Here is a 12,982-nt window from a genome sequence, read left to right as displayed (position 1 = left end):
CTCTGTAGGTCTAAACCTGTGGGGAACTGAAAAACACAGTCTTTCCACTCATACGATAACATTTTATAAATGGGAAATTATGTCTGATGTATCAAGTCCATACACATGGGAAATGAGGCTTCAAAGGAAAGGAAAATCATTTTGAACATTTTCTATTATTGTAATCATAATCAATAGAGGATGGACAGGGAAAAGGAAGGCAAGAAAATAGTTGTGCATTGAAAAAAAATCTAAAGAAGACTGTAATGATTTCCTAAAGCTTTACTGAATGTGAATGAAAGGTCAGAGTTTCCACTGATGTTGATGATCACTGTGCCATCTAAATAACCTAAAATATGACCTTGCAATGTGAAAAGCATGTACACATTGTGTTCTTAACCCACAAGTTAAAGACAACCAAAAGGACTGTACTCAGCAATTTGTGTCATCAAACAAGAGATCAGTGATCAATGTTAACACACACACACACACACACACACACACACACAGTCAATTAGGACAGAACATGGTGTTCTGACATTCTAGAGCTGCTCATTAGTGTAGAATTACTCTCATTCTACTATACAGGCATTAGACACACACACACACAGGTACACACACTCGTGTTAATGAGCAGGGATTTAGCAAACCATATCAAAGCTTATTGGCAAGTATATTTGCTCAACATGATCTGCTCAATAAGGCTGGTCAATAATGCTAAAATAAACATTACCATTCGAAAATATGGGGTCAATAAAGGAATTCGTACTTTTATTGAGCAAGGATTGTAACGGTTTTTACTAAGTTAATTTCTGTTTCAAATATATTTCATAATATTACTATTTTGACTGCATTTTTGATAAATAGATGCAGCCTTGGTGAAACCTACCCATGCTTTAGTGTCAAGTTAAATAATACTTTAAAATAAGTCCTATGTTAAAAGCCGCTGAGGCAGCAACTTCATCTGATTAATTAGTTAAATCATACTTTATTTCTATAAAAGCAACAATATGAGATATATCTTTAAATAGTATGACTTTTTTTCTTGTAATGTTGCAACTTTCTCACTACGGTAACCTATTAGATTCAAAACATTAATAATCAAAACAAAATATGGACTAGACAAATCAGCAAGTTATGTTTTTCACTGACTTCAATTAACACAAGGAAACGTACTCGGTTACTAAACGTAACCTCGGTTCTCTCTAGAAGAGCGAACGAGTACTGCGTCTTAGCTAAGACGCTACGGGAAAAGTCTCTTTTCACGAAATACTGAAGCAAAAAATTATCCTTAATTTTGTATTTTTGTAAAGCGCATTTGCAGCAGTACACAGCCATAGGCGAGACGGCTCGTTCGCTCATTGGCTTGTTCTGCGGCAACTGCACAGCCTATCGAGCGCGGGCTGATGCAACATCAGACCAATAAGGGCGCTTCGCGCCCTTCTTGCCACTTCCCGCCGAAACGGGTGTGGCCCAACCTATAAAAGGAGCTTGAAAAGGCTGACTCACCTGATTTATTTCATCGCCGAAGCGAACCAGAGTGAATCGTGCGCACGGCAGAGAACGCAGTACTCGTTCGCTCTTCTAGAGAGAACCGAGGTTACGTTTAGTAACCGAGTACGTTCTCTTACGAGAGCTCTCTCGTACTGCGTCTTAGCTAAGACGCTACGGGAACCCAATGTAAAACGCCGTGCGCGCAGGGATCACACACCAATAAACCTGAAGCAACGCCCAGGATTTACAGTGCACAGTCACCTGAGGGACTCACAGAGAGTCCAGGACAGAAAAGGGAAAAAGCCCTCCGTCCCATATCTAGCAGCATCCGTAGATGCGGCAATATGACGTCACACAGCCGAGGCAAGGCCTGACCAATGTGGCAATGCGGGTCTTACGCAATACTGCCCATATAACAGTCGGCAGCGCATAGCGCTCGTGAACTCAGAATTCCCCTCAGGGCCCTGATTCGCCTATACCGACAGCAGCCTTGCTTGCAAGGTGGGAACCTCCAGGTTATAGAACCTGATAAATGTAGACGGCGAGGCCCAACCTGCCGCCATACATATATCCTGCAAGGAGATCCCAGTAGACCACGCCCACGACGAGGCGATGCCTCTTGTGGAGTGTGCTCTGACGCCCAACGGGCACTGAAGGCCCCTGGAAGCGTAAGCTAACGCTATGGCGTCAACTATCCATCTGGATAGAGTCTGTCTCGAAACAGCCATTCCCTTGGAACGCCCACCGAACGAGACAAATAGCTGCTCCGTCTGCCGAAAGGCAGCAGAGCGAGACACATAAGCTCTTAAAACCCTGACAGGGCAAAGAAGACTCGAGTCTCCATCCTCCCCTGACACCGGCAGGGCAGACAGGGCAATAACCTGAGCCCGAAACGGTGTGTTGAGGGATTTCGGCACATAACCGTGCCTAGGTTTGAGTATGACTCTTGAGTCATTGGGCCCAAACTCCAAGCACGACTGGCTCACCGAGAGCGCGTGCAAATCACCCACACGCTTCACAGAAGCGAGAGCCAACAAGAATACTGTCTTGAACGACAGATGCTGAAGGCTAATCGATTGGATAGGCTTGAAAGGGGGACCTTTCAAGGCCTCCAAAACCGCCGCGAGGTCCCACATAGGGACTGACGGAGGTCTGGGAGGATTCAGCCTCCTAGCTCCTCTGAGGAACCGGATGACTAAATCATTCCTTCCTATTGACTGACCGGACGCCGTTTCAGAAAACGCCGCGATGGCAGCCACATAAACTTTGAGCGTGGATGGGGCTCTGCCCTTATCCAACAGCTCCTGAAGGAAGGAGAGGACCTCCGTCACCTCACAACTAAGGGGTGAATAACCTCGAGCTGTGCACCAGCTGGAGAACACCGACCACTTCGAGGCATACAGACGTCGTGTCGACGGAGCTCTAGCCTGAGTGATGGTATTTAGCACTCCCACTGCGAGATCAGCGGGTAACCATTGAGTGCCCATACATAGAGGGACCACAACTCCGGTTGAGGGTGCCAAATCGAGCCCCTGGCCTGCGAGAGGAGGTCTCTCCTCAACGGTACCGGCCACGGGGCGACATCTGCTAACTGCATCAAATCTGGGAACCATGGTTGGTTCTTCCAAAGAGGTGCTACAAGCAGTATTGAACATCTCGTTTCTCTCACCCGTTCTATCACCTGCGGAAGGAGGGAGACGGGAGGGAATGCATAAAGCGGGCAGCACGGCCATCTCCGTGACAGCGCGCTTTCGTTCTTGGAAAAGAACGCGGGGCAGTGAGCGTTTTCGTGGGACACAAAGAGGTCCACCTCCGCCATGCCAAATCTCTCCCACAACAGCCGGACTGTTTGCGGGTGTAGAGACCATTCGCCCGTAGGAACATTGCCTCTGGACAGCCTGTCTGGACCCAGATTCTGCAGTCCAGGCACATGCACTGCTCTCAGCGAGCGCACGTTGCGCTGAGCCCAAATCAGGAGGCGTTCCGTCAGCCTGCACAGGTTTCGGGACCCGAGACCGACCTGGCGATTTATGTAGGACACCACGGACATGTTGTCCGAACGGACTATGACGTGGTGATCCTTGATATGGGGACAAAAGCGCGTCAGCGCGTTCTCCACTGCCAGCATTTCCAGGCAGTTGATATGATGGAGCTTTTCCCGTTCTGACCATAGGCCAAAGGACGGTCTGCCTTCGAGCAGCGCTCCCCATCCCGAAGTGGAGGCGTCCGTTGCTGTCCAAGGTGCTAGAGCCGCAACACAGCTCTGATCGACTTTGAAATGCAGCCGGCCAGACGCCCACGCTCTGCGCGGCACCCGAGCCTTCAGCCAGAACTGCAGGGGGCGCATGCGGAGCAGGCCCAGCCGCAGAACCGGAGATGCTGAGGCCATGAAACCCAGCATCTTTTGACAGTGTTTGAGCGCCACAGTCGCGCCACAGCGGAAAGAACTCGCTGCACGCTGAATGCCCATCGCGCGCTGTGGTGACAGCCGCGCCGTCATGGAACACGAGTTCAGAACTATACCCAGAAACAGGATCGTCTGACTGGGGTTCAGCGAACTCTTCACCCAATTGACACTGAGGCCGAGCTTCTCGAGGTGATCGAGTAAAACGGCTCTGTGGTCCATGAGCTCCGCTCATGATCGGGCCAGAACCAGCCAGTCGTCCAAATAATTCAGCACTCGTGTGCCTCTGAGTCTAAGAGGAGCGAGCGCTGCATCCATGCACCTCGTAAACGTACGAGGAGCTACGGACAAGCCGAATGGCAGGACTGCAAACTGGTATGCCTGGCCCTCGAAGGCGAATCTCAAATATCGCCTGTGGTTTGACGCTATCTGTATTTGAAAATACGCGTCCTTCAGATCTATTGACATGAACCAGTCCCCTCTGCGAATCTGCGCGAGGAGCTTCCTGGTCGTGAGCATTTTGAAACTGCGTTTCATCAATGCCTGTTCAGCTGTCTTAGATCCAGTATGGGCCGGAGACCCCCGTCTCTCTTGGGCACCAGAAAGTATCTGCTGTACAGCCCCCCCTCGCTTTGAGACACAGGCTCTACAGCCCCTTTGCTCAACAGTTTTGATATTTCGGCCCGAAGTATGTGTGCTACTTCTGTTTTGACCGTAGTTTCGACACGCGCTGAAAAGCACGGTGGGCGTCGAGAAAACTGTAGCGAGTAGCCTCTCTTTATAATGCCTAGCACCCAATCCGAAACCCCTGGAAGCACTGACCATGCATCTGCATGAATGGCTAAGGGCTGGATGCGAAACGCGCTCTGTTGACTGGGCAACGGCGGCGCTCGAGTGTGCTGCGCATCTAAGGGCGGGGAGCGCGCTGATCACAGCGGGCAGATCGCTCTTCCTCGACCCCGTTCCGGCGCTTAACCGACTGGAGGGAGGCTGAGCGGGTCCCGTGGGACTCGATATATCTGCGAGTAACCGTGGGCTGCATGTGTGCACTTTTACCACTTTCAACTCGCTGTCTGCCTGTGCAGAATGTACGTGCACGGGCCTCGTTTTTACAGAAGCCCCGCGCCGTATGTGACAGTGTATGTGGGCACTGGGAAGTGGGCACGTTTACTATGCGGCGCGCTCGACCGATCTGTGTCGATCTTATGTGCGCTAGCCCTGTGTGCAGGGCTGTGCTTACATGTGGAGATGGGCACTGGGTAGTGGGCATCGTCACTGCATTTATAGCACCATCGGCCGTGGCCGGACGAGCATGCACGGGTTTCGTTTTTACAGAAACCACATGACGCGTGTGACATAGTAATTGTGGGCACTGAGGGGTGGGCACGTTTACTATGCAGTGTGCGCGACCGACTTGAGTCGACATTATGGGCGCAGGCCCTGTGTGCAGGGCTGTGCTTACATGTGGAGATGGGCACTGAGGAGTGGGCATCGTCACTACATTTATAGCACCATCGGCCGTGGCCGGACGAACGTGCACGGGTTTCGTTTTTACAGAAACCACATGACGCGTGTGACATAGTGATTGTGGGCACTGAGGAGTGGGCACGTCTACTATGTAGTGCGCGTGATCGACTTGAGTCGCTTTTATAGGCGCGAGCCCTGTGTGAAGGGCTGTGCTTATATGCGGAGATGGGCACTGAGCAGTGGGCATCGTCACTACATTTATAGCACCTTCGGCCGTGGCCGGGACACCAGGAATTACACCTTTTTCTGGAAATATCTGGGTAGCCGTGATAACGGTTTTCGTGTGCAGGCAAGCGGGCAACCGTACAGGCTTGCGCATTGCAAACAACGCTGAAACAGTCACAATCTCTGGAAACTGAAACAGCGGCGCGCTTAGGTGAGAGCCCGGCCGCAGCGGAACTCGTACACCGGCGCTTCGATGAAGCAGCCATCGTGTGTAGTGCCGACGCAGCGTCATGCAGCATGCGTAGATGGCTTTCCCAGGATGGCTTCGGGGCTCCCGGCCTCACCGTAATCCTCTGCCGCGGTCCCCGCGGCACGGGGCGACGGCCAGTAGAGCGAGAACGGGGGTCTCGAGCTGCGTTGCTGAAGCTGTTGTGATAACGGCTTTTGTGTGCAGGCAAGCGGGCAACTGTGCAGGCTTGCGCATTGCAGAAAACGCTGAGACAGTCACAATTCCTGGAACTGAAACAGCGGTGCGCTTGGGTGAGAGCTCGGCCACAGCGGAACTCGTACACCTGCGCTTCGATGAAGCAGCCATCGTTAGTAGTGCCGACGCAGCGTCACACAGGAGGCTTTAGATGGCAACACCGCTTTTGCCGCCGTCCAGCAGAGGGCGGACAAAGGTGCGTCGCTATCGCCTGTTCCACCGGCGGAAGTGAGTGGTAGTTCCTGTTTTTAGCATCATCAGTGTGGAGAATGCTAGTGAGACAGACGAATGAGTTCGTGCTGAATATGGAGCGTTCCAAGCCTTCGCCACCTCTTCGTGAAGCTCAGGAAGAAATGAGGCGGGCTTTGAGAAGTACGCTCATCCGAAAGGGAAATACCATCCAGCCGGGAACGAGAGGGGGGGGGGCGCTGGTGCAAACCACTCGCGGCCGAGACTCATCGCGGCCAACACGAGCCTTCGCCCCGGCTCCTTCTCGATGTCAGCTCGTCTGCTGGGCTTCTGAGCAGAAGGCGCGAGATCCTCGGAGCTCGCCCAGCCCTCACTGCCCGAAGCTAGCAGAGAGCGCGTGTCCTCTTCCCCCGACGCGGCCCTGAGATCGACTTCCTCGGACGACGCGCCGGCAAACAGCGGGCGCTGCCCACCGGGAAGCGATGCAGGGGGGGCCGGTGAAGCAGGGCGATCCAGAATCCGCTGGAAGCGATGCTTTTACGGCGCCTCAGCGCAGCGGAGAATGCAGGCTCAGAGAAAAAGGCCAGGCGAGTCCTCAGAGTCACCATGGCAACAGCTCGCAGTGGGGGCATCCGCCGTCAGCGAGCGAGCGCTGCCTGATCTTCACCCAGGCAGGAGACACAGATGACGTACCGGTCTCCCTCGCTGAGTGGGGTTCTGACGAGCCGCAGGAAGGCATCTTAAAAAAGACGCGAGCTCTTTTACGAGTGTGTGTCGCAGGGCGAACACACACACACACATAAAGAACAGCTTGTATATAACAGGATTGAAAGGATATAGGCGCCGGATAGCGCAGCAGGAACGGCAATGGAAGGCGGCGATGCCAGCAGCTTCAGAATGGCTCGTCCTGCTGATGTGCTTTCTCAGACGGCGCTTGCTTCCTCCGTGATCCAGCGATGCGTGAGCTTCGCTGAAGAGATGAAAGATCAGGTGAGTCAGCCTTTTCGAGCTCCTTTTATAGGTTGGGCCACACCCGTTTCGGCGGGAAGTGGCAAGAAGGGCGCGAAGCGCCCTTATTGGTCTGATGTTGCATCAGCCCGCGCTCGATAGGCTGTGCAGTTGCCGCAGAACAAGCCAATGAGCGAACGAGCCGTCTCGCCTATGGCTGTGTACTGCTGCAAATGCGCTTTACAAAAATACAAAATTAAGGATAATTTTTTGCTTCAGTATTTCGTGAAAAGAGACTTTTCCCGTAGCGTCTTAGCTAAGACGCAGTACGAGAGAGCTCTCGTAAGAGAACTTAACCTTATTGGCTCTGAGGGTGTTTTTGATATGCACTGGCATTTGTGCTTTTTTCAGTTTCTAATACAAATATTAATGGCCAAATTAAGCGGTCAATGAAATCAAAATGCAATGTTGCATATTGTCAATATCACCTAATTGTTCTGCACTGTAAATAAAAAAACAGCCAAAAACAGCCAAAACCTCAAACCATTTAACAAGCAAATATCCATCCATCCAACCATAACATATAGTAGCAAAATGGCCCTGAGAGAATAATCAGCTTATAGTTATTAAGTCAATACAGAAAAACTCTTTTTTTGCTTTAATCAAAAGTGACATAGTACATTTATAACATAAACAATCCCCTTGAGTAACCTGGGGTTAAATTCATTGCTCAAGGGCACAGTGCTGGAGGCACAATGCAGGTACATGCAGCCTTCCATTAACCCGCCCTGAGCATTTAGCCACTAAACCACACCACTCCATTAGGAAAACTGATTAGATGAAAAAGGAACCACACAATGCCTAGTTTTCCAGCATGCTGTTGAAAAGGAGGTTGGATCTGGAGCAAAAGCACTCTCACAACATAACCTTACCTCCAGAAGAAGGGGTTGGCTCCGGGGGCAAGGACAGGGGCGGACGCAGGCCCCTCGGGTCTGCCAGGGGATGGGAAGATGAGACCAGAGGGGGAGGTGGTAGGGGAAAGGAGATGCTGCAGAAGCCTGCTGTTGCCATGACAACGGTACTGAGCAGTTGGCCAGATTCTTTTAAGTGAATATGGCAAGAGAGGAAAGCAAGGAGTAATGTGAGTGGTTTAAAAAAAAAGTCTTTAAGAGTTTGTCCTTGTGAAGGGCATGGAAAGATAGGATGATCTAAAGCAGTTCATAAACATGACCAAGGCAAAGGCTTAATCTCACACCGTCAAAGATTTTGTCCCAGTGTATGTCCACACTTCAAACATAGTGTAAACTGAACTCTTCCTACCTCTCAGTTCCAGTAACACATGTCAACACACTCCAACGCGGTAAAATGATCCCGTTTTGAGTTGTATGACAGTCAGTTGCCCTGGTATTCCTGAGAGATGCTGCTGACAGGCTGTTTAAGCAGTTCAGCACACGCACACTGAAGCTAAAACTGGTGCACTAGGACAGGAGGACAGTTCTTTAGGCAAAAGTCTCAAGCAGAGAGAAACTGGAGACATCTACAAAATGGGACATGCATAGTTGGGGGACAGGATCCTGTTTTCCATCACTTCACTAGTAGCTTTTAGTCTGGGGCAGCAAAAACACTCAACACACAGGATGTAATCTTCCTTTTAAACGTCAAGACATAGCACAACAGAGATTCTTGGCAATAACAGGGAAAAAGAATGGGAACGGGACCGGGATAAGACTTGGGCCTGATTTGAACCTTGGTCCCCCAGAGCACAACAGATCTTTATACAACCATTTATTTTAATAAGCCTACAACCTTTACACAACCACAGTTCTGACATAACTGGCTATTTGTATTTGCTATTCAGGCTTATTAACACCAAGAGTGACATTATGACACAATGCAAATAACAAAAAGATTTTTCACAACAAATCTGTTTCCTTTACAAGCCATAAATCTTTGTTTGTTGGCCTAAACAACTGCTGAATAGCTGAGTGAAGCTAGTATACTATAAGTTGGAAAACAGATTTCATGCAAAATACAACCCATCCCTAAAATATGAACAATATGTTGTCAGTCTCCTAGAATGAAGCGGTTATAGTAAAATAGTGTGATTTAGGAATTTATCAAAATGCAAAACAATAATGCAGCTAATAATACAGCATTAAAATAAGCATCCCAATTTGTTAGCAATTATTTTTTTCTTTAGATCACATCGCTTCCTTTTTTAAATCAATAGCAGTTTTGAATCTTGTTATATAGTTAAGTTTTATTATATAATAAGTCTGCACCATATGTAAAACATACATACATTTTTTTTTTTCAGGAATCCATACAGATGCATTGTTTTGTTTCACATCGTAGTCTGAACAAGACTTAATGTTATAAAAAAAAAACTAAATGGATATAAAACAACCAAGTTATAAATACTAAGGGGAAACTCAGTCTGGAATTGAAATTGTACCACCATGCTAGACTAAAACTTGGTTTTCAGGCAACATGAACTGATTCAGCCTGCCAAGGCACAGATGTGCTCCCAATGTGGAGAGGAGGGGGAAAGAGAAGCTGACCTGGCAAAAGCTGTTATTTGACATGACTGAATCATGCATAAACAAACACATACTCTGCTGAGTAAAGACTTCCCTTTGCAGTCTTTCTGGCATTCTGATGGGTTGTGCTTGAAGGCTGTAAACTGAGATACACACTGTGGCTGTCAATCAACCAGACGAGAGCTAGAAATTCAGCCACCACTCACGGCAGGGGAAAACAGGTTTTGGGTTTCCAGACAGAACGAGAGAGGTATTAAAAGGAAACCTGGTGCTTAACTGTCAAGGAGGTCAGAGTCTGTGGTCTGTTTGTGTAAAGCTAATGCTGTGGTCATGTTTAGAAACCTCAATGGATAAAGTTCATGCATTTTAAAAATGAGCCACAGTTAGCTGGTCTCAAGTAAAAGTTTAAGAATAAGAAAAAAAGTTAAGGTTCTTTAAACAAACACATGCAAAACACTGGCTTATAACAGGACTGCATGATTAATCAAAATAAAACCAAAACTGCAATATGTCTTAGTGTTCATATCAATAGCAGATGCTGTGATTTAATTAAATATATGTGCTGTGTGTTTTAAAGTGATGCAAGCCACTGTATTATTTTACATGTGAGTAGCAGTGTCTCAGAGCGGCTTGGTCTGCAGTAAATGATGCTAAATATGAATTCATCTACTATTGATTTTGGGTCGCTTATTAAATGATCTCCATACATGTAAAGAGAAGTGCTTATAAACCAGCTACTGTCAACAAAAGAAAAGAGAGCTCTCTGCAGCGTTTTGCCAAAATGTACAATTTGATAGTTTAACATAAGAATATAGAGAAATTAAGACAAATATTAGTACTGTAATTTTACACAATATTTTTAATGAGTTAATATTATATTTATTTTTTTTTACAAATTTTTTAAGTTAATAATAATAATAATAATAATAATAATAACAAAACAACAACAATACAATTTTCTAATGTTCATATTTAAATATAATCAGAAATTTTGTTCACCAAATTGTGCAGCACTACAAACAAGCTTAGCAAACCTTAAGGTTGTTTTTTTTTTGTTTCTTTCTTTTTTGTTATCAGAAAAAAATCACAATTCGTCTTTTTTCCTCAAATCGTGCAGCCCTACCTCATGATCTAAATCAACTCTTACTGTAAGTGCAGGTTGGGGGCTCCAAATCTTTCCTTTCTTTTCTTCATGGTCATGAGTATAACAGCTGGATATGCAACAAAGTGTCTTTTACTCAGAATTGAAACTAGAAAGAGTCTCCAGTGACAGGTTTATCACGGTTGCAAAAGCACTACATTGCATACTGTAAAAGTCTGCTACCAAACTATCAACTCTGATTATAAAAGTTTCAGCAATTCCAGCCATACTTCCTTATCTTCATCAGAACCATCAACTGTTAGATCACAATTCTTGTCCATTCAAGTCTCAGCTTGTCCATGGCCTGAGCAAATATCCACTTCTGTGTAAACTGAGGTCATGACAGTATTTGTTGTTAAACGACAATCCTCTAAATGTTCTGTCTAGGAGTGTTCTGTCTTCTGAGGGCTGTGACCACGAAATGAGAATGTGAAGAGCGTGAAAGTTCACTCTCCTCCGAACTCGACTAGTAGAGTGTGTATATGTTGGCAAGATAGTCAGAGACACACAAACACACCGAGCAGTGAGGGAGAGGGCATTCTCATGATATCACAAGACCCTGAGGGAGGCGCAGCTGTTGCCCGTACTTCACACACCGTACACCCAGTTCTGGGAACCAACAGAATATCAGTGTCTTATCCACTGTTCCCAGGCGAATGCTTTTGGCTAAATGCAGCCCCAAAGAGACAATAGGCAGGATCAAAGAGCATTCAACATTGACACACACTGCTGCAAGACAGTCTAACACAATTACATTGAAACAAGATCTACAGCTCTTTGCATATATGTATAAAAAGATGTTTCACTTAAAAATATATATATTTTGTCATGATTAACTCCAACAATTTATTTTAGCACTAATTTCACTCCATCACAACATTATAATATACAGTATTAAAAATTTATATTCAATTCACAGTGTGAACATTCTGTTAAACATCTCATTTTGTGTTCCAGAGAAGAAAGTCAGTCATAAGTTTTGACCAACATTAAGGGGTCGATGTAAAAATGATTACAGAATAAATCAGAGCTGCACGATCATGAAAAAAATCATAATTGTCAAATATTACCTTGAAATAGTAATTGCAATTATTAATTACGATTATACTGTATCATGTTCATACCATTGTTTGAACCAACTGCATGCCATATTTTTATATGAAAATAAACAAGCTGAAAAAAAAAAGAAAAAAACTTGTATTGCTTTTCTATAACATTAAGGTTCAAATGTCAACTATACATTGGATTGGTTTCTTCTTTTAAAAAAATGCATGGTATTATAAATGTTATACTTAAACAAATATTTTAAACAATGAAACAACCCATAAGCTGTAAAAAAGAAAAAAAAAACATCTTAAGCACACAGAATAACATAAGTGGACTTTAAACGATTAATTGCCGCTTTGAACGATTACGTAATTGTGGCATCTGTGATTGTAATCACGATTAGAAATTAGATCAACTCTACAGCCCTAGAATAAATAATTTAATTTCCCCTTTATAGGGTTCCCACACCAAGTGAAAACGTGAGATGGAAAAATAGATATGAGAGGGTGATTCACAAAGTACCAAAACCCTAGGTAAATAACGGCATGAATGAGTGCTAAAATGAGATTTCTCCAACAGGCAGTATGGCTGAATAGACGGTTTAATTTGATTAAGCCCTGTAATCCCGTGGCGGGTAGAACAAACACAATGAACCCTCACAATAGCCTGCATTCTGCCAGTCACTCTGAGATATACAATGAAAAAAAAAAAAAAAAACAAGTGTATAAAAAAGAACACAACAACGGCCTGCTCACACACTGCCTTTGCAGCACTCAATATTACACCAAAAATATAACACCAAAATATTGTCTGCCATCCACTAATCGCATGATGCTGATGTTGCACTTTCTTATGATTGACTGTAAAGAGCACATTCTTAGCTGGCACTGGGTTAAAAATAAATAGAAAGGAAGATATAGATAGGTGTGTCAGAACAGAAACAAATGCTCAGCTGTCGGAAAAGGCCTGCAGTAATCTGCCTGTCACTGCCCTACCAGTCACCTATGACCCCCGTGACCCTGTCCATGTGCAGTGAACAGTGTTGACAATGTGATCTGGTAGGA

General features: G+C 46.1%; 1 protein-coding gene across 5 annotated transcripts in view; it reads right to left on the bottom strand.

The window, feature by feature from the left end:
* LOC132151825 (microtubule-associated serine/threonine-protein kinase 2-like) overlaps nucleotides 1-12,982 on the bottom strand; it is a 139,540-nt gene that overhangs the window by 42,846 nt on the left and 83,712 nt on the right. The gene's annotated exons all lie outside the window — the stretch shown is intronic.

This window comes from Carassius carassius, chromosome 10, assembly GCF_963082965.1.
Source record: "Carassius carassius chromosome 10, fCarCar2.1, whole genome shotgun sequence".
NCBI classification, from domain to species: Eukaryota; Metazoa; Chordata; class Actinopteri; order Cypriniformes; family Cyprinidae; genus Carassius; species Carassius carassius.
Note: the sequence above shows the minus strand (reverse complement) of the source record. Positions and strands in the feature narration are given on the sequence as shown.